The 26,236-nt window shown below is 38.9% G+C and overlaps 1 protein-coding gene and 1 pseudogene across 33 annotated transcripts in view; one reads left to right on the plus strand and one right to left on the minus strand.

Annotated features, from left to right (window-relative positions):
- Nucleotides 1-26,236, minus strand: part of FAM76B (family with sequence similarity 76 member B) — a 330,098-nt gene that overhangs the window by 117,704 nt on the left and 186,158 nt on the right. The gene's annotated exons all lie outside the window — the stretch shown is intronic.
- On the plus strand, nucleotides 12,883-13,292 carry LOC138847128 (MICOS complex subunit MIC10 pseudogene; annotated as a pseudogene).

Below are 26,236 nucleotides of genomic sequence, written 5' to 3' on the forward strand. Positions count from 1 at the left end.
AACAAAACAAACATTCCAGTTAAAAAATGGGAAAAGGACTTAAACAGACATTTCTCAAAAGAAGAAATCAAAATGGCCAACAAACACATGTGAAAATGCTCAGGATCACTAGCTGTCAGAGAAAAGCAAATCAAAACTATAATGAGGTTTCACTTTACCCCCATTAGAATGGCTTCCACACAGAAATCAACAAGAAATGCTGGCAAAGATGTAGAGAAAGAGGTACTCTACTCCACTGTTGGTGGGAATGTAAACTGGTAAAGCCTCTATGGAAGACAGTATGAAGATACCTCCGAAATCTGAATATAGACTTACTAAATGGCACAGCTATCCCACTCCTGGGAATCTACTCTAGGTAAATGATATCAGTATATGAAAGAGCTATCTGTACCTCCATGTTTGTCACAGCTCAATTCACAATAACAAAGACATGGAATCAAGCCAAATGCCCATCAACTAAAGATTGGATAAAGAAACTTTTTTTTACTGCTGTGTAGTATTCCATGGTGTACTACACAGCAATAAAAAAAATGAAATCCGGTTATTTGAAACAAAAATGGATGAAACTGGAAAACATCATGCTTAATGAATGAGCCAGTCCCAAAGCAACAAATTCTATATGTTCTTCCTGACCTGTGATAACTATTGGGTACATAAAAGGCAACTTGTAGAAGTGAAAGTGATACTTTGAGAAGCAATGACTTTGAACAGCCCTGGACTGTTGAGGAACAGTTTTGTGTTTTTTTTTTAATTTTTGTTTCTCTTCTCTGTTCCTTTATTATTTATCTTTTTTTCTTTCAAACTAATCGCTTAACTCTTGCTTAATATAGAGTTAACCATATGTGCATAAAGTTAACTGAAAATAGATATTAGTATAAAATAAAAGAATAAGAAAGGAAGAGGAAGCGGGGGTGGGAGTGTGGGGATGAGGGTGGGTATGGTGGGAAGAATTACCATGATCCTAAAGATGTAATTGTGAAAAGTATGAAGTTTGTAACTGCAAAGCAGTAGAGTTCTGCATACATTCCTATGGACTTACTTCTAAGGGCACAGTTTAAAAACTTGCCATGGTACCCCAAATCCCATTAAGCTGGGTGGTAAAAATAGCATTTAAGTGTTATAGAGATAATATGGATAGGATTAAGTGGTAAATTGATCATATTGATAGGATCAAGCATTAAAGTGACCATATAAGTAGGACCAAGTGGTTGGTAATAATAATAGACAGAATTAAAAAGGAGTGAATGCTCCAACATGGGAAGCAGTCCATACAGCAGACTCATATAATGGCAATCCCCTTAAGTAAGCACTCTGACTGGAATAAGCCCTTAAGTCATTCTGGTCTGGCAGAAAATCCCAGGGGAGCATTTCAGGGATGGAAAGCCAAGATACTGTGGCAAAAAAATGTTGTGCATGAGATACCACTGTGCATGAGATCCCAGTGGAATGAAGTGGTCAACAAAGACGGATGTACTTTTCTCTGACAGGAGGAAAGTTCTACTTTGTTTATGGCCTTGTTGAGTTAGTGGATCCAAAAGGTTTCCATTGCCCAAGTTGCTCACGTCAAGAGCTTCTGTTGATCACTGACATCATACATAAGAGTGTTAAAATTGTTAAATAAACAACAAGAGTCATTGTGCACTAACTTTCCATGCAGGATCTCTGTCCTCAAAGAGTTGTATTATGAGATTTAATGCTAAAACTTGTTCTCAAAGATTTACTTCCCTTTAGTGTATTAAGTGGAGGCTATTCTTAGGTCTCATAATTTATAGTTATGTCTAAGTGCTTGCAAAAGTTGTATCATTCTTTGGTTCTTCTTTAAAGATAATAAGTTTCTAAAAGGATGGAAGGGGGAAAAGAGGGAGAAGAAAAAAGAAGAAAAAGAAAAAAAAAGAGAAATTACCTTCCAGATACGTACCCTTGAACAGTCCTTGTTTGGACTGTTGAGGAAAAGGGTTTTTTTGCATTTTTGTTTTCATTTTTATTTCTCATACAAAGCATTGAACTCTTTACCTAAAATAGAGTTAATCCTTTGCATATAAAGTTAGATGAAAATAGATCTTAGTAAAAAACAAGACAGGGAACAGGAGAAGGAAGAGAAAGAAGGGTGAGAGAGTGGGTGGGTAGGCAAATATGGTGGGAAGAATGACTATGTTCTTAATGTTGTATTTATACAATAAATACAAACAAAAATATATCCAACAAAATCTTGTAAAAAAGAAAAGAACCCTGGGTTCTAATCCTACCTCCACTTTTGATCCAATTTTCTGCTAATGTGCATCCTGGGAGGCAGCAGTTGATGGTTCAAGGACAGGGGCCCCTGACACATTCATGGGAGGCCAGGCTCCTAGCTTTGTCCTGGCCCAGCCCTGGCTACTGGGGGCAGTTCAAAAATCTCTCTTTCAAATGTGGAAATCATGTTAAAAAAATTCCTCTCATAGAGAAAGGTGGGTCCATTTTATATGAGTTATCTGAAATTTCTTGTGAGAGCCTCTGATTTTAATTGTTGCAATTAGTCTAAATTTAAATAAGTTACTATTTGAATAAAGAACCAAAAAGAAACACACACACACACACAAACACACACACACACACACAAGTGGGCTGACCTTTTGCTACCTCTGGCTGAGGAAGTTTCCAATTCAAGTATGCCCACTCCATCAGGTTAAAAATATTAGGAAAGGACACTTTTTTAAAAAAAAGTTTATTTATTTATTTGAAAGGCAGAGTTACAGAGAGGGAGAGGCAGAGGCAGAGAGAGAACTTCAAGCCGCTGGTTCACTCCCCAAATGGCTGCAATGGTCGGGGCTGGGCCAGGCTGAAATCAGGAGCTAGGAGCTTCATGTGGGTCTCCCACATGGCTACAGGGACTCAGTGACTTGTGCCATCTTCTGCTGCTTTCCTAGGAACATTGGCTAGGAGCTGGATCAGAAGCAGAGGTCGAGACTCCAGTCAGTGCCCATGAGGGATGATGGCACTGTAGACTGCAGCTTTACCCTGATGAGCCATAGCACCGCCCCAGGAATGGACTTTTTGTACCTCTCTCATATGGAACCTGAATGACTGGGGCTGTGAGGGCAAAGTATCATACTTTTGGAAATTAATTTAATACTACTCGAATGAATTGTGCCTGGCCCAGTCCTGCTATTCTTTCAACTGTTCTGTGGTTTGTGTATCTACCAGTCACATATCCCTTGCTGGGGGGCAGGGGCAGGGGGCAGAGCCTATAAATTACACTTTGATGTACCATCAACTAGGAAATGGTCATCCTTTTACCTCTGAAAATTACCATTAGCCCCTGCCAGAAAGACAGTCTCACCAATGTAAACATGGATGTCACAGCACCTTGGAATGCCCAGCCTCTCTATACACAGTCCTGAACTGGCTGTGAAGATGGTCAGGCTGCTGCCTGTTCCTTTGCGTTCTTGTGAGCAGCATTTATCTTGTCATAGCCTAACCTGTCTGGCCCCCAAAGCTCTCAGGCTCATGTGGGTTCAGGGGCAACTGGCTATCTGCAGAGGAAACACTTCTTGGCAGCAGAGGTGGCTGACTTACAAGGGGCTAGAGCATCTCTTTATTTTGAGACTGGAAAGCCCTGATCTTCTCCACCTGATTGTTGCTTGGTTATTGTCCTATATTTCCCAGCACATATACCCCTTCCAACTCCCAATCCCACTTGCAATCTACAGGTGAGAGCATAAACTGTACCAAGACAGGGAAACCTAATTGTCTCGTTCACTGCACTGTATCTCTCTTGCCTATAATAGTATCTGACACACGCAGGTGCTCACAAAATATTGGCTGAACACTGTGGAAAAAAGAGATTATATGAGGGAGCTTTAAAATGTTCATGGAAAAATTGAATTCAAAGATAATCCCAAATTTCCATAAACTTTTTGAAGTTTCCAATTATACAAAACTTGGAGCTACTCCCTTTCTGGTCCTTCTCCTCCAAAATGTTGCCATTCTGTCTCCAAATTCTCTGAAACCTCAAGCCACCGTGCTGCTTTCTGCTGGTCCAAGTTGTGTAAATGGGGACTGACTGCAGGGAAAAAAGCTACAGACATACAACCCTTACCTAGTGAAGTTCACATCTTACATGATTGAATTTCTCCTCAGTTCCTGCCTAATTGTGTTACCCACAGTTCATTCTAATAGTGCATGTATGTGTGTGCATTCATATACATATATGCATGTAGGTGTGTATGTTTGTATAGTTTCACTTTCTAATAATCCTCTGGAGAGCCTAGATATTTCAAAAATGTATGGAACAATGGGAACGGAAGCTAAAAGCTCAAAGATCTGGGATGCGATGTGAGCTCAGTTTTTGGTTGTGCTTATCAGACTACAAAATGGATAATAAAGAATCATTGAAACCAGAAAAGTAATGTCATATATGAAGAGCCTTCAAAAAGCTCATGATAATGCCTATTATGAAGAAATTATGCATGGTTTTCAAAAATTTTTGCACCAAAATAAATTTATCTTCTAGTTCAATGTTAAATGAACTGTCTGAAGTATCTCATATATCAAGACCTGCAATATGAATTTTATAGCACAAGTGATTTGTACACATGGTGAACCCTCATAACTTGCTGCTAGTCTCTTTTTAGCCTCTGTTTCCTTGTTAGTAAGAAAATGATTCTCACTTTCCATTATCAGCAGGGTTAGAATTGATGTATAAAAAGGAATCATTGAAAAATAATACCTAACTCCTTTTGATTTTTATCCTGCTCTCTAAAAATTGCTTAGCTTAAGACACACAGTAAAGCAAGTTGCGAACATTACTAAATCACAACAATTAATGTAATGTCTAACATGTTGTCTATATATTTCACATAGCCACATTTTTTCCACACTACTCCAAGGTTTTGTAACCTTCTTGTTTTGATTTAATTTCAGTCAGCTTTTCCTATGTGTCTCTATTTACAGTCTGTTTTTTCATGTGTTGAGCTTCTGTTGTTCCAAGTGGTAACCAATTTGCCTCTATTTTCACATGTCTTCTAGAAATAACTCACTGATAAGATGCATTTGTGGTGTAATAATAATTTGTAATATGGAAGCTGTGTTCCTGAGGCAGGACTATTGGGAAAATGTGGTTCACAGCATTCATTTGAGGAGCATGTTCTACTTAGTTTTGATTGTGCAAAAAATTCTGGAGGGCACGTAAGTCCCTTTAAGCCTAAATGGAATGGCTGGTTCTTAACTTCTGAATAAACTGTAAAGGGATCAATTTAATGTGGAGAAAGCATCACACATTCCTCTGGGTATGCTTTTCAGAGCCATTGGCAACCCTGGAGATTGTTCAAGAGCAGACTCTCATACATGTCTTAGCAATATTTCTATATATGACTGCGGCAAAGAGAATTTTTCTCTCAGAATACAATAAAATACAAATGGTGTCCTTTATTTACTAAAGCTATTCACAAGTGAATAGAAGACTATTTCTAAACTTCAAAAATGTATAGCACTTTATGGTAAAATTCCCATAGACTATGACTTGTTTACTAACCTAGGTCCCTCTGTTCCACTTTGCAAAGTCAGTCATATTTTAAGATCATGTTTATAATATTCTTTGCCAATTTTTCCCAAGAAGACTTACACATGCACTCCTATGTTATTAGAGAATTTTTTTCTCTGCTGTGGTGTCTATGTTCATGAGGTTTGCATAGTAACTCAGAGAAGGTGTGTGGTCTCTGTTCAGTCCGTTTAAGATGTACCAGGATCATGGATCATCTATCTAGCAGTCCAGGGCATTTCCAGAGATAAATTTACCATGAAGCTTACAAATATCAGACTTCATATTTCTCACATTTATACTGGTCCAATTCCAGACCCTGAGAACAGCTCCAGCAATGTACTCACCTACTCGTTGTTTTTATAAAATGTATAAAGCTAAGATAGTTTAATCAAAATTGGCAGAAGCCACTGCCTCTTACCAATTCCCTATCCCTTTTATTCGCACTTCTTCTATTATCAAGAAGCTTTAGAGAAGCTATGGACACTTTCAATAACCAGAAAAAAGGAGGTTGAATTAGTGATATATTTAGATCAGTATTTATATAATTCATGGTCACTTCCATGTAGTTATTTCTGGATTTCACAAATGACCTTCCGGCAGTACTCCCATGATCCACTGTACCATCTCATCCATCATGACATGAAAGTGTGAGGTGCACTGCAGTATAAATGTACCCTACAGTGTCTGGCACTAAGAATATGTATAGAGTGGTGAAGAAACAAGAATGGAAATGCATGAAACAAAAGCTAGACTGGAAAATTCTTGCAGTCAACAGACATGAAAATTCTTAAGTGTTAGATGTGATTCTCATCTCTCCTACCCAGAATATACTCAATAACACAGCCCATAAAGTTATAAATATACCTTACTGTCTTTTTTTATTTTGATGAGATTTGAAAAAACAAAACATCAGAATTCTTGTGATTGTCAGAATGGCTTGGAGAGCACAAAACGCTGGTTTACTATTATCGCTCCTACCTATTCCATTATCTGACTCCATCCTTCCTTTGTATGCTTTCTCTCTCAGCCTGAGGAAGATATTGCAAGTCAAAGGCAGGTAAGTCAGCTCTTAAATCATGCAACATTCTCCTAAAACTATTGTTTATGGTATACACATAACCCCTTTCTTTAACCAACTTGACAAAATAACATTTTGAATTCAAAAGCTGACAATTGACTCATTTGTTCTCTGTAATCCTGCTATAATTCTCTTTCCACAATTTCTGAAATGGTTACTTCCCAAACAGGACTGGTAGCGAAGGAAACAGGAACCATCAGATAAAAACCTCATCATTTAATATCAATAAATATCAAGTACCAGAATGTCTGGGATTGTGTGAATGAAACTTTCACGAGATTAACTGAACATTTAAATCAAGATGTTTAACTGAGGCCAGCGCTGTGGTTTACTTAGTAGGCTAAACCTCTGCCTGTGGAGCTGGCATCCCATATGGACATGGATCCCATGTCCCAGCTGTTCCTCCTCTGATCCAGCTCTCTGATATGGTCTGGCAAAGCAGCAAAAGTTGTACCAATTGCTTGGGCCCCGGTCCCCATGTGGGAGACCCAGAAAAAGCTCCTGGCTCCTGGCTTTGGATTGGCTCAGTTTTGGCTGTGTGGCCAGTTGGGGAGTGAACCAGCAGATAGAAGACCTTTCTCTGTCTCTCCCTCTCTGTCTGTTACTCTACCTCTCAAATAAATATACAGAATCTTTACCAAAAAAAGATGCTTAACCATCTACATAGATGCATTCACAGAGGTATAAAGAAATTTAATAAATTATCCAAGAAAATCCAAGAATCAAATAATACTGATGTCAACAGAAATAAACAGGCTCTATCAAATGGTTAATAAAACATTTATTCAGGGAAGAATATAAGTGACCTAGGTCTAGGAAACACCAGATCAACTACTTTTAATGAGTCATGGGAAATGCTCTACAGTGGTCAAATTATAGTCAGAATTTACTCATTCCATGACACTACGTTTTCATTTATCCTTACACCATAAATATATAGTAACTTGGCCCCAAAAGGTGTGTTTTAGGTAATCAGGGGCAAATTTCTCACAGATTGGAAATTACATTTTTCAAAATATGAATGGTCACAAAACCTTTTGAGATACATATGCTGTAAAGACGGCTACTAATTAATTTTAAGGACCTTTCTGGAAATATACAAGAATTTTACAGATAAGCAACAAAAGATTGTTCAAGGTTGCCCCAGATGGATAAAACAAAACACACCCTTTGTGCGCATCACCCAAGTCAAATTGACCTGGAGGATAAGATTAGGAGCTCTGTCGGCTACTCCTTGGACAAGTCTCACTAGGTTTTCCCTTGAATGCTTTGCAGTCTTTTAAGGGCAATTTGTTCTCACTGGTGAGAAGGGAAATACACTATCTGAATTAACTATGTGATCCCAACTGATGACAAAATTAAACAGAACATTGTGGAATTCACTCCTTGCTTTTTTCCACATATGTCCTATCATTGTAAGTTCAAAAATTTTACCTCTGATTTCAGATTTTGGATTTATTTTATTTATGTTATTTTTGGTGTGTGTGCTTCTGATTATAAAAAGAATTTACATTCATGATTGTAGTTTTAGACAATACAAGAGAACAAATGAGTACACGGGACATATAGTCATATGAGCTATTGATAACCATTCTTATTGTTCGTGTATGTGTATGTCAATATAGAATAGAAATTATGCATAAGTTACTACATATGATCTTGAAGATTTATTTATTTATTTGAAAGGCAGAGTTAGAAAGGCAAAGGCAGAGAGAGAGAAAGAGAGAGAGAGAGAGAGAGAGAGAGAGAGAGAGAGAGAGAGAGAAAGAAAGTCTTCCATCTGCTGGTTCACTAGCCAAACAGCCACAATGGCCGGAGCTGGGCCAATCTGAAGCCAGGAGCTTCTTCCAGATCTCCCACATGGGTGCAGGGGCCCAAGGACTTGAGCCATCTTCTACTGGTTTCCCAGGCCATAGCAGAGAGCTAGATTGGAGGTGGAACAGCCAGACTTGAACAGCCGTCCATATGGGATGCTGGAACTGCAGGTGGTGGCTTTACCCACTACACCACAGCGCCAGCTCCACTATATTGTTGAATAATGTATTTTCCCACTATATTGTACTTACCAAGTAAAAGTACTATATAGCATTAAATTAACCAATTCTCTAGTTTTCATACTTTTAAATTTATAATTACTCTGTTTTAAGTAATACTACCATGAACTTTCTACTTTATGATTTTTATGTGTACTTTTGATTGTTTAGGATATATTCCTAAGAGATAAATTATAATGTCAAAGGAAATAGAATTTTAAGCCTTTACCTGTAAATTTCCAAGTTAGCCTTCAACAATTATCAATTTTTATCACATCATATATTCATAAAAAGTATCTCCTGCGGCCGGTATAGTAGGTTAAGCCTCTGACTGCAGGTGTTGGCATCCCCTACAGGCACCAGTTTGAACCCTGGCTGCTCCACTTCCGATCCAGCTCCCTGCTGATGGCCTAGAAAGCAGTAGAAGATGGCCTAGGTGCTTGGGTCCCTGCACTGGTATGGGAGACCCAGAAGCTCCTGACTCCTAGCTTTAGATTGGCCCAGCCATTTGGGGAGTGAACCAGAGGATGAAAGATCTGTATCTACTTCTCTCTCTCTGTAACTCTGCCTCTCAAATAATAAATATTAAAAAAGTATCTCTCCCTGTATCTTTGCAAAATTAGTTATAAATATTGTTTTCATATTTATCAGTTTGATAAAAATATCACTTATCCCATTTGAAATCCTTTGTTTATTCACATATCATATATTCAGCTCTTCTCTCATGAATATTTCTAAAAGGAAATCCACTCCATAAAGCATAAATAAGGAATAGGATTATGATTCAATATATTATATCTCTCCATTTGAGTTTGGTGTTTATATGGCCAATTACATAAATATATTTGTTTGATTATATTGTTTTAAAGGAATTTTACCAGATATCTGTGAAGGAAGATATAACTAGTTATTGAACTCAGAGAGCAAAATAGTTAATATAGAAGCTAAGGGCACAATTCTGGGAACCCATCTGCTCAACTTGAGTCCTGACTCTAAGACAAATTATAGGCATAGCTTATGGCAATCTACTTAACCTCACCTATAAAACAGACCTGGTAATCGTGCCACCATCTCATAGATTTGTCATAACGATTAAGTGGAATTATCATACAAAGGGTATCACTTCCTTGGCCTTTTGGCTAAGATCAAGTGTAGCACAGGGTAAGCAAACAAAACTTCTCTGGTCTTATTCACTACAGCTCTCAAATTTGCTGTAGTATTTTGTCTCCCAACTGTTGTCTTCTCCCATATTTAAGTATGAAGTGAAGATGAAACCTTATATTCTTATTATATGAGTTTTAAGTGTTCAAGATAGTTAGGATCATTAAGAATTTCATAATCCATAGGCCACAAAATTGTTTTGCTGTTTCTTGTGAGACACAAATTATTGAGTGTGCATCAGTTAAATCACTTCCTTTGTCAAATTTTCCTTATCCACTCTTCCCTGCCTCTAGCCCATTCCAGTTATGATTAATTCCTTCCTCTCCTGGTTTCCCATGACATATCACTCATCCTCTCATGATAGCAGACACGGTGCACATTGTAGCCTTGTATCCCTATTATCATTTTAAAAGTTTGTTTCCCACATGCTGAAATAGCTCTCCAGGATAATAACTATGCCTCACTTACCCCGCTTCCCTAGCGCTTCCCACAGTTTCCAGCACACAGAACATCAATGATGTCTAAACAATGAATGAATGAAGAACAAAGGTGCAACTGGAATTTGCAGGATAAAACAACAATGCTTGATGTGGGAAGTGAAAAACAGACATTCATAAAACAGGCAGTGTACCAGATGGCAAAATATTTGAAACAATGGCTTTTAGACTTTGGACAACAGGTGGAGATGACTGTGTTCCCTGATAAAAGTAAAACAAGTGAAGTAACCCTACAAATTTCCAGACTATCGATAGAGGCTGTAATTGTAGGCAATAGTTCAAGGAAGAAGTTAGAGCTGATTAGACTCAGTTGAGCAGAGAGAAATCAAAGATTTCCAGAGGAATATTCTTGAGTTTTTAGAGAGCACATATTTTCAGAGACATCAAAAGAAACCCACAAAGGCATCCAGGAGGTTGAAAATTACTCATACAAAGCTGGGGACAGTTTGTATTCCCATCAGCCAGAATGCAAAGGAATAAAAATACTTTGGTCATTGCATAGAACACTCAGAATGGCATCACATAGTAAGGTCTGCATTATTCCTAGATTAAAGCCTGCTCTGAAGTGATGATTTTAAAACATTAAGTCAGATCTCAAAAGAATCAAATCAATTTCTAAGAACTTAACTGGTTGCCAAAGTAAAGTCCAAAACTACTTGAAAAACACACAAAAAGAAAAAAGTATCATACCAAACAATGTAAAATGCTTAATATCTAGCATTCAATAAAACTATCAGAAATGTAAAAAGGAAGGGATATATAATTAGAAGAATTACCAAGTAGAAGCAGACACACACAAGAGGCGAAGATGATGGAATTGGAAGACAAGAATATAAAATGTTATAAATAAACTTTATATTCAAGAAGATGGAGGAAAACATGAACATAACTAAGAGATTAGTTGGAGGATATAAAAAAGATTTAAGTGAAATTTCTGGAAATAGTCACAATGAAAAAAATATTGGGAGCAATTAACAAAAGATTAAATAACAATAATAAAAAATGATCAGTGAACTCAGAAATATAGTAGAAGGCCAGCCAAAATGAAGCACAGAATGGAAATTATTTAGAGAATCAACAACCTGCGGAACAATGTCAGAAAGTTAATATGCACAGAATTAGATAATATATTTGAAGACATAGTTCTCAAAACTAATTTAACTTTTATGAAAATTATAAATTCATAGATGTAAGATGCTCAATGAACACCAAGAATAAAAATAAACAAAACCATCCAAAAGCACATCATCAAACTACTGAAAACCAGTGACCAAAAATAAAAAAAAATAAAACTTAAACATCCAGATCCCCCTTCCTATCTCCCAAAGACAAATTATCTATGAAGGAACAAAAAGAAGACTGAGAGCAAAAACTTAATCATACTATAGAAAGCAATTTACAGATTCAGTGCAATCCCAATTAAAATAACAACAACATTCCTCGCAGATCTAAAAAAAGTGATGCAAAAATTCATATGGAAACACAGGAGACCTTGAGTAGCTAAAGCAATCTTATACAACAAAAACAAAGCTGAAGGCATCACAGTACCCAATTTCAGACATACTACAGGGCATTTATCATCAAAACAGACTGGTACTGGCACAAAAAAAGATGTGTAGACCAATGGAACAGAATAAACTCCAGAAATGAATACACACATCTACAACCAACTTATCTTTGACAAAGGAGCTAAAATCAATCCCTGGAGCAAGGACAGTCTCTTCAACAAATGGTGCGGGAAAAACTGGATCTCCATGCACAGAAGTATAGAGCAAGATCCCTACCTTATATCTTTTACTAAAATCCACTCAAAATGGATCAATGACTTAAATCTATGACCTGGTATCATCAAATTACGAGAGAACATTGGGGGAAACTGGCATAGCCAAAGACTTCTTGGAAAAGACCTCACAAGAACAGGCAATCAAAGCCAAAATTGACAAATGGGATTACACCAAATTGAGGAGCTTCCTCACTGCAAAAGAAACACTCAGCAAAGTGAAGAGGCAACTGACAGAATGGGAGAAAATATTTGCAAACTATTCAATTGAAAAAGGACAAATATCCAGAATCTATAAAGAATTCAAGAAACTCAACAACCACAAAACAAACAATCCAGTTAACAAATGCACACAGGACTAAAACAGGCATTTTTCAAAAGAGGAAATTCAAATGGCCAACAGACACATGAAAAAATGCTCAGGAGGACCAGCCATCAGGGAAATGCAAATCAAAACCACAATGAGATTTCACCTCACCCCAGTTAGAATGGCTTTCATAGAGAAGTCAACAAACAACAAATGCTGGTGGGGATGTAGGAAAAAAGGTACTATAGTCCACTGTTGGGAGTGTAAATTGGTCCAGCAACTGTGGAAGACAGGATGGAGAAATCTGAATATATACCTACCATATGACCTAGCCATCCCATTTCTAGGAATCTACCCAAAGGAAATGAAACCAGCATATGAAAGAATTATCTGTACCCCCATGTTTATCGTAGCACAATTCACAATAGCTAAGACATGCAATCAACCCAGATGTCCATCAACTGAAGGCTAGGTAAAGAAATTATGATATATGTACACCATGGAATACTACAGAGCAGTAAAAAAAAAATGAAATCCTATCATTTGCAACACTAGGGATGCAACTGAAAATCATTATACTTAGTGAAATAAGACAGTCCCCAAAAGACAAATACCATGCGTCCTCCCTGATCTGTGGTAACCAATAGAGTACCCTAAGGAGCCACAGTTGGAGAACATGTCAGGGTCAGACATCAGCAGGAAGTGGGACCTATGCATGGCGGATACCATCATGTAGATGGGTACTGGTTTTGGATTAGGAGTTGTTTTCTCACTTATCTTCTTTAAAAAGAAAATCGTGCCCTTTAGCCTTTGGCTCTAGCATGGGCCTGGGCACCGCCTATTCCAACTGTCAGCATGACTTCCAGGCGCCTTACCTTCTGCACGGGATATGTGTCAAACAGCGGGAGCAGTGACACACGCTGAGAATATTGTGGAGGGAGGAAATGAGAAACCCCTCTCACTCCTCAGGCATACAACAGTGCTCCAGAGTCACACTGGTGGTACCTCAGTGCCTTCAACTCCAGGGCTCTGTTGATGTATCTGAAACCAGCATGTTTCTTGTTTTGTATTTTCTCTCTGGAAATTGTAAGGAGATAGTCTGAAGAGAAATAAATTAAACAAAAATATAATAAAAAATAGAGTACCTAAAAAGTAACCTATAGAAGTGAAATTGACATTTTAAAATGCCATGATTTTGAACATGTCTCTAGTGTTGAAGAACAGTTTTTTTTTTTCATACTATTTGTTGAACTCTTTACATAGTGGAGGGTTAAACTTATGGATATAAAGTTAATTGAAAATAGATCTTTGTAAAAAATAAGAATGGAAATAGGAGAGGGAAGAGTAAGGAGGTTGTGAATGTGGACGGGAGGGAGGGGTCATTGAGTTCCTAAATTTGTATATATGAAATACATGAAGTTTGTATACCTTACATAAAAGGTTTCTAGGTTAGAAAACAAAGCAAAACTTCTAATTGTCCACTTAGGCAATCTAGCAGACAAAAATAACACTCTGTCAAAAAAATGACCTAAATGAAAGACCTAAATGAAAGATCTCTGCGAGTGAGATCCCAGTGGAAAGAACAGGTCATCAAAGAAGGAGGTACCTTTCTCTGAAGGGAGGAGAGAACTTCCATTCTGACTACGACCTTGCCTAAATATGATCAGAGTCGGTGAACTCAAAAGGCTTCCATAGCCTTGCAACTCATGACAAGAGCCTAGGATGATTACTGATGCTATAAACAAGAGTGTCAATTTGTTAAGTCAACAACAGGAGTCACTGTGCACTTACTCCTCATGTAGGATCTCTGTCCTTAATGTGCTGTACAGTGTGATTTAATGCTATAGCTAGTACTCAAACAGTATTTTTCACTTTGTGTTTCTATGTGGATACAAACTGTTGAAATCTTTACTTAATATATACTAAACTGATGTATATAAAGAGAATTGAAAATGAATCTTGATATGAATGGAAGGGGGGAGGGAGAGGGAAAGGGGAGGGTTGCGGGTGGGAGGGAAGGTATGGGGGGGAAGCCATTGTACTCCATAAGCTGTACTTTGGAAATTTATATTCATTAAATAAAAGTTTTAAAAAAGGAATACATGAAAGATTTTAAAATTTGATGAAATGTATGCATATGTATATATATTCAGAATTACTGGAGAATGTGATATATATTTCAAGTCATATAAGGAATCATGATGTGGGGAGCAACTCGGACTAGACTAAGTTACTGGAATTAAGACTTATTCTATGCATCTGCTCTCCCACAATATGGCGCTGAGAAGGGAGAAACAGCTTCTACACAGCTGCCTCCAGTTCAACCAATAAACTGTAGGACCTGCTCCTGATTGGAGGAGAGCAGCGTACTCGGCGTGTGGGTAGCAGAGTTGGGATTGGTGGAAGAGGACTATAAAGGAGGAGAGAGACAACAAGCACCAGGAACATCTAAGGGGAACATCTATCTGAAGGAACACCTGTGCAGCCCCCGAGAGAGCCGGCCGGCGGTGTGCCACTCCCCCGCGGAAGTGGGGAAGGTGGCAGGGGGAACTGCCCTTCCACGGAGGTGGAAGGGACGGTAGCCAACCCGGGAAGAACCAGCAGCAAACCCGGAAGGGCCGAGCAGACAAAAGAACAGCGCAGGGTCCTGTGTCATTCCTCCATGAAGAAGGGGAGCGACATAATGGTGCCGTGACTCGGATACGAAGCCTAGGCAGTGTTTAGTGTCATTCCTCCATGAAGAGGGGGAGCGACATCATGACAAATATTTTATAAATGCACTTTCATTAAATTTGAATAAAAATGTGATGTGCATATATTATGGAATACTATACACCCTTTAAAAAGGAAGGAAATTCTGTCATTTTCCACAACATGGATATTTCATATTTTTGCATTGGTGTTCATAAGTGAGGTTCAAGATGAAATTATTTCACCCATTGGGCAGAACAATGGGTGCTGTGATATGCTCTATATGAATCTGTTAAAGATCTCCCACTGACTAAGCAGCTCACTTTACATCCACTATCCTGGATGTAAAATCGTGTGCAGGAAAAACCCATTCAATACAATACGCTGTGTACAGGGCATGGCTCACACTGCAGAACAACCAAAATGTCTCTGCAAAATAAATTCATTTTCCATCTGCAGAGGAAATCCTTGAAGCCCACAAAGTCTAAATAATTAGCATCAAGTCACAAATCAAGTAAGAAATGAGAGGAAGGAGGAGGTGCTTGCTTTTGAAAGAAATGCTATCATTCCACTAATGGTTTTGTGTTCTGACCACAAATTCTCTGTCCCTCTTTAACTTTGAACCATGGAAATATTCCTTTGCTTGTTATTTGGCAATGTATCCCAGTTTTACACATCCGTTTTAAATCTGACAGTCTACTAAGATTTCCTTGTAGGATTTCATGTTTTTTTTCTGATAACAAGCTGAATTGTTAGTGGCAAGCTGGAATTTTCTCAAGCTCACATAGGAAATAGTGGGAAAGACCCCCACTGAGGCCACAGTGCAGGCCATGCAGAAACTGGTCTTTATCTCTACCCAACCTCTTCTTGGAAGTTGGGACGAATACGTAGAGCGCTTCTTGGAGAGATTGCATGAGGGGTGGCTGCAGTGACAGCAGAGCTGTATGTCAGCATGTTGTTTCAATAGATGCACACAAGCTTTGCCAAGGCAAAGCAGACAGCATGGAGGCTGCTGGTTCCAGCGTGAAGCTGGATCAGGTGCTGGCAAATTTTTCCAGACCTCAAGAAGCCAGAAACCCTCCCTTGCGTTATTCTTTGAGTAACTGCTTAACAATTTCTTTAGTGGTTAAAATGAGTAGGTCTCTCTATGACTTACTTTTTGCTGAACAAATAATCAACCTACTTATTCTTTTGCCTGATGGTGAAAGTCAAACTCCGGGAAGGCATTTGGGCAGCCATTTAAACAAGTAAAGACGGCTGGCTTTGGTAATTAATTTGCAGGCATTTTATTCTAATGTGCAACAAGCATCCTACACTAAATTTCATAGAGGACAAAAAAAGTCATTATTATTACTAAATGTAATGTTTTTTATTCTGTATGAGGCACCGTGTTAATGACTTCCTATGTATTATCTTTTAAAATTGTAATGTAATCTTATGAGAAAGATGTTATTATTTGCATAAAATAGGGTTTGAAAGGTCAGTAGCAGGGCCCACACTGTGGTGTAGAAAGTTCAGCCGCTGTCTGCATTTCCAGTATCCGATACTGGTGCCAGTTTGAGTCCCAGCTGCTCCACTTCTGATCCAGCTCCCTGATAATGTGCTTGAAAAGGCAGTGGAAAATGGTTCAACTCCTTGGGCCCTTGCACCCATGTGGGAGACCAGGAAGAAGCTCCTTGCCTTCGGATCAGCCCAGCCACGGCCATTGCAGCCATTTTGGGAATGAACCAGTGGATGGAAGCTATCTCTCTCTCTCTTTTTTCTCTTCTCTCTCTCTCTTTCTGTAACCCTGCCTTAAAAAAAAAAAAAGTCAGGAGCTCCCTTACAGATAGAAAGACAGTATCTTAAAAAGCCAAGATTTGAAACCAGTTCTGCTTAATTTTAATATCTGCTCTAAACATTGTTCTAAAATCCTTTCTAAAAATACAAAACAGCTCCTGATCTCAAAGCAATGTGTGTTTTAGCCTAGATAGCTACATGTAGACTATCAGCTAGTCAGAATTAGCAGCACACCCCAGGACCTGATCTGACAGAATTTTGAGGCTCTTAACTGTTTCCATGTCATTCTTTCTACTGAGTTTTGAGGATCTCCTTTGTCGTAAGGATAATGCTATGGGGAACAGCTTTCCTCTCCTCAGTTCTGTAGTCTGTGATTGTATATTCAACATCATCAACAGTCTTTCAGCTTGCAGAAGCAGAGCCAAAGGGAAGTGCCATGGATAAGTTTCATGCCTGTAAGTGAATCACCATCTAAAGTTAAAGGACAGGTTTAGAATTCAGAATCTCAAATGGGCTAGCTCTAATCAAAGTTGCTGAAATAGTCTCGTGCTTGTTAACAGGGGCTGCCCAACAGCTTATAAGAAATGTAATGGACTTAGGAATAACTATGACTATATTATGAAGTTAGAACTACCCAGTAAATGCAATATACATACCTGGATATTTATTTATTTATTTTCTCATCCTTAAAGTAGTTCAAATCTTTATTTCATTTCTAATTTTATCCAGAAATAAAAATCTAATTCATTACATAATGCATCTTATCAATTTCAGTTTTCAAGTGTTCAAGTAATGCAAACACAAGTATTTTCTTTTGTGGCAACAATACACTTATGGACTGAGCTTCAAAGACAGAGAAAAATTAATTTAAAATAACTGATACACTCTTGTGCCCAAAGACATAAGAACTAAGACTTAACACTGTAATCACACAAATATATCTGGATATTTAGAAACCAGTCAAGCATATGTCCAAATATATTTAATAATGAGATATTTATGAAATCATTTAAGATTGTAAATATAGTATAAAGTTTACATTATATCAGTCATTCGTTATTTATGGAGCGTTATATCACTTGATATTTTGCTTAATTATATATTTCAGGGAAAATCACTACTTTTTCTCCTTTTTAAGATAATTTACAACACATTTTCAGTGTAACTGTAGGCTTGCATTTAGTACAATATCTCAGACTAACCAGATATCCTTAACAGTTTTTCTGATAAAAATGGCTTAAGTATTTTTATGTATGTGCTTATATATATGTTTAAATATTTTAAGTGTATCACAACTTAGCAGAAAAGTATGTAATACACCAAAGTCAAAACAAAGTGAGATAGGAAGATGAGAGACAGATAAGTGCAGAAGCCAATTTTGACCCTGACAGAAATTGCTGAACCCTGATGAACCTGAAGACTTTATAAGAAATTGTGGGATATGTACTCTATAGAATACTATACAGCAGTAAAAAACAATGAAATCTGGTCATTTGCAACAAAATGGAGGAATCTGGAAAACATTATGCTGAGTGAAATAAGCTAGTCCCAAAGGGACAAATATCATATGTTCTCCCTGATTGGTGACAACTAACTGAGCACCAAAAAGGAAACCTGTTAAAGTGAAATGAACACTATGAGAAATGGTGACTTGATCAGACCTTGCCCTGACTGTTGATGAACAACTTAATACTTTATCCCTCTTAGTATTTTTTTTGTTTGTTCTACTTAATACTATTGGTTGAATTCTATAATTAATATACAGTTATTCTTAAGTGTTGAAATTTAACTGAAAAGTTATCCCTGTTAAATATAAGAACGGGAATAAGAGAGGAAAGAGATGTACATTTTGGGACATGCTCAAGCTGACTTGCCACAAACGGTAGAGTTAGAAACATACCAGGGGATTCCAATTCAATCCCATCAAGGTGGCATGTACCAATGCCATGTCACTAGTCCCAGTGATCAATTTCTGTTCACAATTGATCATAATGATAGGACTAAGAGCCAAAGGGAGCACATAAACAAGACTAGTGTCTGCAAATACTAGCTGATAGAATAAAAAAGGGAGAGAACAATCCAACATGGGAAGCGAGATACACAGAAGATTCATAGAATGGTGGATGTCCTAAACAGAACTCTGGCCTCAGAATCAGCCCTTAAAGCATGCGGATCTGCTGAAAAGCCCATGAGAGTATTTCAGGCATGGAAAGCTAAAACACTCTGGCAAAACAACAACAACAACAACAACAACTAAATAAAGATCTCTGTGAGTGAGATCCCAGTGGAAAGAACAGGTCATCAAAGAAGGAGGTACCTTTCTCTGAAGGGAGGAGAGAACTTCCACTTTGACCATGGCCTTGTCTAAACAAGATAAGAGTCGGTGAACTCAAAAGGCTTCCATAGCCTTGCAACTCATGACAAGAGCCTAGGATGATTACTGATGCTATAAACAAGAGTGTCAATTGGTTAAGTCAACAACAGGAGTCACTGTGCAGTTACTCCTCATGTAGGATCTCTGTCCTTAATGTGCTGTATGGTGTGATTTAATGCTATAACTAGTACTCAAACAGTATTTTTCATTTTGTGTTTCTATGTGGGTACAAACTTTTGAAATCTTTACTTAATACATGCTAAACTGATCTTCTGTATATAAAGAGAATTGAAAATGAATCTTGATGTGAATGGATGGGAAGAGGGAGCGGGAAAGGGGAAGGTTGCGGGTGGGAGGGAAGTTGGGGGGGGAAGCCATTGTAATTCATAAGCTGTACTTTGGAAATTTATATTCACTAAATAAAAGTTTAAAAAAAATAAGGCATATGAGAAAACATGCATAACCTAGGGTCCATATAAAGTAGAAAATGTAACTATATTTCCCCATAGAAATCTGAGACCCCAGTGGCTTAAAACTCTTAGAAGTAGACAGCAAAGCATGCATTGTGATATAGCAGGTAAAGCCTTTGCCACGTGGGTGCAGTTTCAAATCCTGGCTGCTCCACTTCCAACCCTGCTCTGTACTAATGGCCTGGGAAAAGCAGTGGAACAGGGCCCAAGAGTTTAGGATCCTGCCACCCACGTGGGAGACCCTGAAGAAGCTCCTGGCTTCAGCATGGTTCAGCGCTGTCCATTGCCAGTGAACCAGAGGATAGAAGATCTTTCTCTTTCTCTCTCTCTTTCTACCTGTCCCTCTCTCTGTACTCTGACCTTCAAATAAATAAATAAATCTTAAACTCTTAAAAAAAAGTAGACAGCAAAGAAATATCTGTTTTTACCTTGGCACTGAGTACAGAGAAAAGGAAAAAAAAAAAAAACCTCTCTAGAGATTTTGAAACTATAAGCCAGCACTCACAGAGATTTTTGGCCCAAGTTCAAACTAACTGGGAGATCCAAAAATTCAAATAGAAATTGTAATATAAAATAGTTCTGGACTACCCTCAGGTAGTAAGGTAAAAGTAAAATCTTCTCTGAAAGAATTCAGCTTTAACATGACTTAATATAATTTGTTCAGATAATGATCCAAAGGATATGAGCTAAAAGTAAAAAATGCAAACACAGAGGTAAACAAAGAACCATGAGTAAGAATCAGAAATAACATGGCACAATCTGACAGAAACTCCAGATATTAGAATTATAAGATGCTGAATATAAGTAAAAATCATGTGCTCAAAGGAGTGAAATCTGAATATGTGAGAAACATGAAATTATTTAAAAAACAGATCTGTAGAAAGATAATCTGAAAATTAAAGTGACAATAAAGTAAGTATAATTAAACAGTAAAATTAAATAGATTAGAGAAAGATGAAGTCAGACTTAGTGAAAGGACAATGGGTTTAAAGAAACTACCCAGAATGATAAAGATAGATCTTAAAGTATGAAAGCAAGATTAAATTTGGTAACAGAATGAGAAGTTCTAATATACTTGGGATTTCAGAGGGAAATAATAGTGAGAATGAGGAAAAAACAATGTTTAAAGAGATAACGTAATAATGGAGCATTTTCCAGAAAGACAGCTCAGACAAAAGCAGGATAAATAAACACAAATCTACAGTTGGAAATGTAATAAAACTGCAAGGCACCAAAAACAAAGGGAAGTTTTAAAAAGTAGCCAGTAAGCAAAGTTTAACTTGGTTCTGATTTGTCATCACAAAACAAAATGATAGTAAGTCAAAATTATTGTTCTTTCAGTGGATATTACCAATATTCTTGAATAAATGAATGAATTATAAGCAACAGATCCAAGATGAAAAACTCTAATTCTGAAATCTGTGTGTTTACATATCAGATATGCAAACAAAAGGAATTCAGTCTTAAGGAAACTCCTGATGGCAACACCTGACATGTTATCCACTTTGAAAGTTGGATGGGAAACAAAACTATGTTCCTGAAATTTGGAACATGCCTGTATTGCCATCATAGACACATAATTTTCTTCTCAGACCTTAAGCTCTGCACGCTGCTACTAGAATAATTTAATATTATCACTTATTTGTTACATCACTGATGAGAAATTCTTCAAGATTATTGATTTCCAAACATATCATATCAAGGCCCCTTTCCGATTTTGATCCATAGACCTCTCCCTAAGACTGCCAGCTTCATTAGCACCTCTCAGAGCTGCAGAACAGAATCACTGCTTAGTGGTTGCACTGTGGGCCTGATCTGATATTGGTTTCAATCTGCACGCACATGAATTGGACAAGTTCCTAAAGCATAAAGGGTCTGCAAAAAATCCATGGAAAATGCATATTATGGAAAAACTGTATGGATTGCAAAACTTATTCTCACCACAACAAATTTATATTGTAATTCCATTTATTTTCACAATTTTCTCAGCTGCAAATGGAAATATTTACAATAACATCCAAATTTTGTCAAATGCTTTGCACAGTATTGGCTTAGAATAAATTATCACTGAAATTTGCTGGTGCTATCAGACAATGATTGTATTTCTTCATTTTTTTTTACTGCCCTTAGCCCACATCTGTCTCCTTTAACTCATGCCTTGCTTGCTCCTGTTACAAGGCCAGAGGTTCTCCAAGAAAAGTACCCGAAGCATCAACATCCCTTACAATTTGTTAGAAATAGAAAATTTGTTAGAAATGGAAAATCCCAGGCCTCATCGTGGATGTACTGAATCAGAAACCCTGGAGGAAGAGCTCAATAGCCTGTTTTAACAAGAGCCCCTGGTGATTCTCATGGGCATGGGGACCACTGTTCTTACCAATACACAAGTAGCTCAGCTGTTCTGCATGGGGAGGCTTCTGCGAACACACCGAGAGACTCAGGGGTGTCACAAGTTTGATGATCCCTCCTGGCAGTCAGTGGAGGCAGGGATGTTAAATGTCCGGAAACAATTTCTTTTTTTTTTTTTAATTTTTTTTATTTTTTTTATTTTTTTGACAGGCAGAGTGGACAGTGAGAGAGAGAGACAGAGAGAAAGGTCTTCCTTTGCTGTTGGTTCACCCTCCAATGGCCGCCGCGGCCAGCAAGCTGCGGCCGGCGCACCGCGCTGATCCGGTGGCAGGAGCCAGGAGCCAGGTGCTTTTCCTGGTCTCCCATGGGGTGCAGGGCCCAAGCACCTGGGCCATCCTCCACTGCACTCCCTGGCCACAGCAGAGAGCTGGCCTGGAAGAGGGGCAACTGGGACAGAATCCGGCGCCCCAACCGGGACTAGAAACAATTTCTAAGTCTTCAGCTTTCCCTGCACCTGTTGAATTTCTGAGGCTTGGCTCCTTAAACTTCAGCTTCATTATACGTTTTCTCTTTCTCAACCATTATCACCCCTAGAACACAACTATATATGGAGTTACTTCAGAAAGATCATGGGAAAATGGAATTAAAAGTTAAGTTTATTTCAGTACAAAAAACTTGACATCCACAAATAATAGGATTTCAAACAGTTCATGGAAAATATATACAATGCATGAATTTCAATTGAACTTTTAAATTCACTTTCCCACAAACTTTTTGAAGTATCATTCAACATCATGTATATTTAGTATTCTGTCATTTGAAGTATCCCTGAAGAAGAAATCTTTCTTATAAAGATTTATTTTTTATTTTTTTGAAAGACAGAGTTACAGCGACAGGTAGAGACAGAGAGAGAGATCTTCCATCTGCTGGTTCACTCCCTAGATGGCCTCAATGGCCAGAGCTGTGCCGATCTGAACATAGGAGCCAGGAGCTTCTTCCGGGTCTCCCACATGGGTGCAGGAGCCCAAGGACTTGGGTCATCTTCTACTGCTTTTCCAGGCTATAGCAAAGAGCTGGATCAGAAGAGGAGCAGCCGGGACTAGAACCGGCACCCATGTGGGATGCTGGCGCTGCAGGCCAGGCCTTTAACCCACTGTGCCACAGTGCCAGCCCCAAGAAATCTTATTCATTACTTCTTCTGTAGGAAGGTAGCATTCATAGAAGCATTTGTTTAGTTATCAAGAACACAGGGAGCCAGAATGTCTGTGTATGAATCTGAGCTCTGTTTCTTACTTAGGATGTAACCATGGGCCTTTTTACTTATTCTTTCTAAACCTTGGTTTTCTTATCTGTTTAATGGGGAGAGCAATGGTACATACATCAAAGGGTTGTTGTGGAGACTAAGATTTTAGTTGGTTATTATTACACCATTTTCCCCTCAGCATATATTGCTGGGAATTAACAGTCATCATACATTTTACTGATTTATTGATTGATCAAAGAATCTCAGAACTTAATTCCAATTCAACCTTCAAACAGTCATTAGAACACTCAAGGGAGTCATGATCACTGATTTCAAAATTCATAACTTACTGCTATGTAGAAGGAAAATTTCCTTATCCTTTACTGCTTCAAAACACAGGGGCTGGGACCAAAGTTTAGGGGTGCACTTGCCATGTGAGTCCTTGATGCATCTCTTCCTCCCGTTCTATGACAGCAGAGGTCAAGGACTTGGAAATTTGGAGTCCCAGCCATCTCTTTCTATTTCTTTGTAGTTGGGAAATATAAAGGAGGACAGAATCAGATTTCCAGAGCCCCTGAGATTCTTTCTATTTGATTCATGTTCTTCTAAATGGTTTTGCTTAAAAAGAGCCTTGTTTCCTGCCAACTTCTGATGGCTGCCCTCCATCACCTGCCCTTTTGTTTCCCAGAAGCTCATAGGCCATTAGCCTAAGTATGTACGACTGGCAGGGGCCTTGCCTCTGGCAGCATTAAGCCAGGCATGGGCTGATGAAATGCTTTTTGGAGTCTGCCCATGCAAACACAGAGTGCATCCAAAGCTGGAGGTGATGACATCTCAGTCTGAGGCAGAAGGAGTACACAGGGCTCTGGGTGGTTAGGTAACAGAGTAAGAAGAGAAGATGGTGCATGATTATGGAAAAAAAGCATCCCACAGGTAAGCTCTCATGTTCTGAGGAAGCCTGAGAGTACGGAAGGTGGTTTAGGATCTATTATGCATGCAATGCTGTACCAGCAAAGTACTAGTTATGTGACTCTTATCATTGCTATGAAAGTAAAGAACAAAAAGATCTGTGCCTTTCACCATATGTCTGTGAAACTCCCTCAAATTAAACTCTTACTTCACTAGGTAGTCATCTCAAGCAACAAAGTGCTTCATTAAGTCATCTAATAAGTAAACATCCTGAAAAACATTTATGGCAACGGCTAATGTGTATTAAAATACTGTGTCAAAGGAGACAAGTCTAGCTACATTTATCCATCTGTTGATTCTGTCATTAAAAGGAAGAGGAACTATAGAATCCACAGATGGAAGGAATAGGAGGGAGAAGAAAAGGCAAGTCATTTGGCACAGTGGTTAAAGTGTTACTTGGGGAGGTCAGTCCTATGGCATAGTAGACTAAGCCTCTGCCTGCAGTGCAGACATTCCACATGGGCACCGGTTCATGTCCCAGTTGCTCCTCTTCTGATCCAGCTCTCTGTTTATGGCCCAGGAAAGCAGCATAAGATGGCCCAAGTGCTTGGGCCCCTGTACCTGTGTGGGGGACCCAGAGGAACATCCTCGCTCCTGGCTTGGATCGGCCCAGCTCTGGCCATTGCAGCCATTTGGGGAGTGGACCAGTGGATGGAGAAACTTTCTCTGTCTGTGACTCTATCTCTACAAAATATAGAGTGACTGAGTATATTTGAAGCAAAAAAATAAAATAAAAAAGGACCCAACTATATGCTGCCTAAAAGGATATTAGCTTTAACGACACTTTTCCTGATTCCAGCTTCCTGCTAGTGTACATCCTACAAGGCAGCCAATGATGTCTCAAGTGGTTGCATCCTTACCACCCATGTAGAGAACCTAGATTGATATCCAAGCTCCTGTCATTGGCAGGCCCAGACCTGCCTGTTGTCTTTCCCTGCCTAAGTTAAATTGAAAAAAAAAAAAAAGGAGGAAGACTAAGGAGGAAGAGGAAAGAACGATTACAAGTTTGTCTCAAGCAAGACCTACTTCAGCAGGAGTGTTATGCCTACAAATCCCTCCTTAACTTGGCCAGCTTGTAGGTTCCAGTTGATCAGTTTTACTGAGTCAGCCCCAGTGGGTGAATGAACTCATACTAATGAAGCTCACAGGAAAGATATGAATAGGGGCTGGTGCTGCGGCACAGCTGGTTAAACCACTGCCTGCTGCACCAGCATTCCATATGGCTCAAATCCTGGCTGTTCCACTACAATCCAGCTCCCTGCTAACGCACCTGGGAAAGCAGTGGAAGATGATCCAAGTCCTTGGGCCCCTGCACCCATGTGAGAGACCTGGGTGAAGCTCCTGGCTCCTGGCTTTGGCCTGGCCCATCCTCAGCCAATGCGGCCATTTGCAGAGTAAACCAGCAGATGGAGATGGAGGATCTCTATCTCTCTCTCATGCTCTCGCTCTCTCTTTCTGTAACTCTGCTTTTAAAGAAAACAAATTTAAAGAAAAAAAAAAAAAAGATGTGAACAAACTCAAACTGTTTCTTAGTTTAAGCTTAGATATAAAAATGCCAAAGGAAGGGAGGAATTCCAAGGTGGTGGATTAGGGAGCAACATGATTCACGGGGCTAAGGATAAACAGCGAAAAGTGTAGGAAGTGCACTCTCGGGAAAATCGGAGAGAAAACTGCACTGGAAGTCCTGCAGTGGGAGCAGGCATGCAATGGATCTGTGTGGAGGATACGGACAAGCAGCACGAGATGAGCACAGATTTAGTGGCCGAGAGGTAGTTGGAGACGGAGGTGAGATGGGAACACAGCAACCTGTGGTTGTATACCCAGAAGGAAAGCATGGTGTGGGTCTGGACTGGTGCCCTGGGGGCTGCTGGTTGCTGGTGGTTGCGTGGACTCAGGGGAAGTGCAGTGCGCATGTTTATCTTCCACCAACTTCCCCACAACAGCGCCTGCTGCCTGGCTGAGAGAGGGTGTGTGCCATTTTGGG

Source organism: Oryctolagus cuniculus, chromosome 1 (assembly GCF_964237555.1).
Source record: "Oryctolagus cuniculus chromosome 1, mOryCun1.1, whole genome shotgun sequence".
Lineage (NCBI taxonomy): Eukaryota > Metazoa > Chordata > Mammalia > Lagomorpha > Leporidae > Oryctolagus > Oryctolagus cuniculus.